General features: G+C 47.5%; 1 pseudogene; it reads right to left on the bottom strand.

Moving 5' to 3' along the window:
- Positions 1–3,641: 3,641 nt before the first annotated feature.
- Positions 3,642–4,792, bottom strand: LOC140216577 (uncharacterized; annotated as a pseudogene).
- Positions 4,793–5,190: the final 398 nt, after the last annotated feature.

The following is a 5,190-nucleotide window of genomic DNA, read 5'->3' on the forward strand; positions in this document are numbered from 1 at the left end:
CTAATGGAGCTGTCATTAACTTACAAAAGTCGCGGGTAACGTTTTCGACGGCGCAGGCCTTAGCAGGGAGCAGCACTGACGACACGTATGTCGACGCCTTGAGGATTGTTGACGAGAACCTCACGGTGCCGCCACGGAGCAGCGTAGTGACCCTCGTCACCTGCGACGCATTCGACGGCTATGAGGGTATTGCCGAGGCAAATATCCCGCTGCTGCTCGAAAGACACATCTGCATCGCCCGGGGCCTTGTTCGAATACAGCATAAGTGCTCGCAAGTTTTGTTGACAAACTTCAGCCATGAGTATCAGCACGTCCCTCAAGGTACAGCTGTGGCATTCCTGAACGACATTGCTGACTTCTCCGACATCGGCACGTTACAAGTGACTTCACCGGATGCAACAACTCACGCCAGCCTGAATACCCGCGTCCACATTAATGCTGACTTAGCAGATGTACAGAAGGATCAGCTGCTGGACCTACTGACAGAATTCTCCGGCTGTTTCTCCACGGAATCCAAAGTCCAGCGCACTTCCGTTACGCAACACCGGATCGTTACCGAGGAGTCGGCGCGGCCTGTTCGTCAGCATCCGTATCGCGTGTCACCTATGGAGCGGGAGGTGATTAAGCGTCAAGTTCAAGAAATGCTAAATGATGACGTCATCCAGCCGTCGACAAGTCCGTGGGCATCGCCTGTCGTACTAGTAAAAAAGAAAGACAACACACTCCGCTTCTGCGTTGACTACAGACGGCTTAACCAAGTCACCAAACGCGACGTTTATCCCCTGCCACGGATCGATGACGCTTTGGACCGTCTGCGTCATGCTCAGTTCTTTACTTCGTTAGACCTAAAGTCAGGCTACTGGCAAATCGAAGTGGACGAGCGTGACCGTGAAAAAACCGCCTTCGTGACTCCCGATGGGCTGTACGAATTTAAAGTGCTGCCTTTCGGTCTCTGTTCCGCTCCTGCTACGTTCCAACGAATGATGGACACTGTACTCGTTGGACTAAAGTGGCAGACGTGTCTTGTGTACCTAGACGACGTTGTTGTGTTTTCCAGCACGTTCGATGAACATCTCGCCCGGCTACGAAGTGTTCTTACCGCAATACGCAAGGCCAACCTCACCATCAAGCCTGAAAAATGTTACTTTGGCTTCCAGGAACTCAAGTTTCTAGGCCACGTGGTCAGCTCCCAAGGAGTACGACCAGACCCAGAAAAACTCGCTGCCGTTGCCGAGTTTCCTCGTCCTAAAGACAAAAAGGCTGTTCAGCGGTTCCTGGGCCTCTGCGCTTACTACCGTCGTTTCGTTGAAGGCTTCTCAAGGATTGCTGAACCACTCACGAGACTGACGCGACAAGATGTGCCCTTTGCGTGGACGGAAGAACAAGAGCAGGCCTTCACCGAATTGCGTAAACGCCTTCAATCCGCTCCAGTGCTGGCGCATTTTGATGACACCGCGGCAACTGAAATACACACCGACGCCAGTAACGTAGGACTCGGGGCCATTCTGGTTCAATGGCAAGATGGCGCAGAACGTGTAATTGCGTACGCGAGTCGTAGTCTGACAAAAGCTGAAGCTAATTATTCAACGACCGAAAACGAATGCTTAGCAGTCGTGTGGGCCATCAGCAAGTTCCGACCCTACTTATACGGCCGGCCATTTCGAGCGGTCAGTGATCACCACTCGCTCTGCTGGCTTGCCAATCTACGAGACCCATCAGGTCGCCTCGCTCGTTGGAGCCTCCGCCTTCAGGAATACGACATAACTGTTGTCTACAGATCCGGCCGTAAGCATAGCGACGCTGACTGCTTGTCCCGTTCTCCTATTCCCTTGACATCCTCCGACTTGGAGCTAGATTTGCCGTTTCTTGGTGTCGTCGACGTGGTGCGCATGGCTGACTATCAACGTGCCGACTCTGAGCTGCTTCCAGTCATCAGATATCTCGAGGGAGCTGACGTTGTTGTCCTACGCCCACTTTCACGAGGATTGACGTCGTACTGCCTGCGAAACGATGTCCTGTACAAGAAAAATTTCGAGAATAGCCAGGAGACGTTCCTTCTCGTCGTTCCGACGGCACTGCTATGGCAACTAAAACAGTTTACCACCGACAGAGTGGGTAAAAACGTCTGCCTTTAGCGATGGCTGGTCCTCGGAGAGCCCGCGCGCAAAAACGAACTTCATCGTTCTCGCCTTAAGGGTCCCGTGTCAACACGTGCAAACTTATTTCGCGTCAATATTATGAAATCATTTATGACATTCATACGATCATGCAGTGTTATTGGATGTAGTTGCTATCTGTTTTCTATTATACGTATATGACAGACTGTGGTCTGGCTACTTCAGTGAATGTTTATTATTGGTCTCTTTCACAGACATTCGCCCCCAGCACTCTTGTGTTGAGTTACGTGACAGACCGTGAAAGTACGGATTCTTCTCCCGAGACTGCTGCAGAAGAAAGGAAGACCAACCACCAGCACTGTTCATCGCAATCAGCAATAGAAGGCATTTACACCAATATTGACTTGAATACTGCAAAGAATGTTCAGCTCAGTAATAAATGCCGTGAAGGAATTGAGCAGTCGACTCGTGGGCAATCACGTACACTTAGATGGACCCACGAACGCAAAGGTAGAATAACGGCCTCAGATTTACATCGTGTGCTAGTTTGTCGAAGTAGCGTCAATGGCATTGTGGCTGAAATCATGGGCTATGTAAAGGCTACCAGGGTCTCAAACATCTGTTGGGGTGTGTCAATGGAGCCGAAAGCAAAGAGGCATTCATCTTGCCGGAGTCAAAAAGCACAAAGGGTTTCAGCTAACTGAATGTGGTCTATTTGTGAATGAAAGGCTTCCTTTTCTTGCTGCCTATCCCGACGGAATTGCCTCCTGTGAATGTTGTGGGAAATCTTTGGTAGAGATTAAGCGTCCTGCATCTCTAAAAGGTACTCCACTCAACAATGCTTCAAAGCTTCTGCAATATTTAAATAATAATTTGCAGTTAAATCATGATCACGCATATTTATACACAAGTGCAAGCCCAAATGGCTGCCACGAAACTTCGCCGAGCCTACTTTTTAGTGTTCACAGGGCTGTCCCTTATACTTGAGCTTATCAGCTTTAATGAATCATTTTAGTCACATGCATAACTGAAAGCAGCAAGCTTTTTTTTACCCATATCTTTCCTGAACTGCAGGCTAAACAAATTCTGAAGCAAATAGAATGTGCCAAAGAAACATGTTACTGTCACGGTAAGGAGTCGGGCCGCACTGTTCAATGTTCACTGTGTACAGCAAACTTTCATTTGAAACGTGTTAAGCTTAAACGTAGACGAAAATTATGGATGCGTACTAAATGTCCAAGTGGAACTATGACCACCTGATGTAAGGGCACCAAGTCAAAACAGTAAAAAGAAAGCTAAAACAGAGCAGTAGTCTTTTTTTCGTAAAACTAAACCATTGCAGTTTAGCAAACTCGCACCCTACAACCCTCTCCTGACATTGCACTTGCTGATGCAATAATGAAAATGTTATGGACATTTTTCTACTGCCGCGACGCCGTACCAAAGTGCATGCAATATGTAACCTAGTAGTAAAAGCAATAAATACTGAATATACACGCTTTGAACACCAATGACTGCTTCACTTCTTATTTGACAAGCAAGACACAGCTTATCTTTCAGTTACTCACATACAGTGAGGTCTTCATGCTTTGTGTTGATAGGTGTTTGGAGATTCACCAGGCCACCACACACAATTGCCAACTTGTCAATGGTGGCATAGCCTACATCCCCAGCTCTTTTTATAAAGTTCACAGGAAGGATCATGTGAAACAGCCGAAATGATTTCAGCCTCAGAATTGATCGCGCGATGTGTATGCGGACACGGGAAATTTTTCTTGATGTGGTGACCTCAGCCCCAGGGAGTTGTGCTCGCTTCTTCGTCAACGAGGGCATCAGGAGGCTTGCACCTCGAGCACCAAACATTTCTTCACATCTGAATCCTCTGTCTACAAGGAACACGTCCCCTTATACCAATTCAAGCAGTCCGCTGTGTTGCGTCAGCTTTGTCAGACACCCTCCCGCCCCCTGCTTTAGAAACGAACATGATCGATCCTGATGGGGAAATCACCACAAGAAGCTTGACAGTGTTGTGATGCTTATAGATGGACTATGTCTGGCTCGTTGCTGTCACTGAAGTGGATCTTTCGAAAAATATTTCTGTGCAATCAATTATGCCCCTGACATTCTTGAATGCAGCATCTTCGAATGCTTCAGGGCACCTAGATTGCAGTGTTCTGTGAGATGGCCAAATCAGGAGCTTCTTGAAGTTTTCAGCTAAGACATCTAGCCACGAATGAAAAATCCGGCTTACAGAAGTTACAGAAATGCCAAACCTAAATGCTAGATCTTCCGTCAGAAGTCTCAGACGCAGTCTCATACGCACTAAAATGAGCTGCTGCTCTGGATCCAGGGTTCTTCGAGTGGTTGGGCTCCAGACAGACAGAACCATTTGAAGCAATGCAGCAAACATTTCTGTAGACACGACACTTGTGTGGAACTTCACAGCTTTCTGAGACTTCATAACAATGTACCTAGTTATCTTCCAAATCGGAACTGGCTGATTTTTCATCTCAAGCTCCGCATTTTTCTTTCTTTGCAGATGCCAGCTGTTCTAAACAAGCAACGTTATCTTTCAGTGCTGCATTCTCTAAAGTAAGAGCAGATATATCAACCATAGTAAGCATTGTTTGTTTCAGCTTCACAACAATCTTTCGTGTAATCCTGGAGGCCGACATTATTGCCAGTTATTGACGATGTTGCAAGGTCACTTGTAGTAGGTGCAGATATTTACACTTTTGCTCCCCACTGCAGGTCTGCTAGCTTGCACACTGCGCCTCCTTTGGCCAGGCTGGTACCGCTGAAGTTTCTGATGCGTGTTGCCTTGATCACGGTACGGTAATATTGTAGGGACAGAGTCCGGATGGGTACGGCCAGACGACAGCCGGCCTGGAAAATAAAATGGTCAGCTATTAAAAACATTCAGGGTCAAGTGCAATATTGAAAGTTTAGCTAGGAAGAGATAAAGTCAACAGAGCTACTTTGCCAGAATTTGTTTTGTAACTCACCATGCTTGCTTGTATTGAACGGCGCCAAGAAGGGGGGAAGAAGTGAAAAACGGAAGGTAGACAGCGCC

Source organism: Dermacentor andersoni, chromosome 3 (genome assembly GCF_023375885.2).
Source record: "Dermacentor andersoni chromosome 3, qqDerAnde1_hic_scaffold, whole genome shotgun sequence".
Lineage (NCBI taxonomy): Eukaryota > Metazoa > Arthropoda > Arachnida > Ixodida > Ixodidae > Dermacentor > Dermacentor andersoni.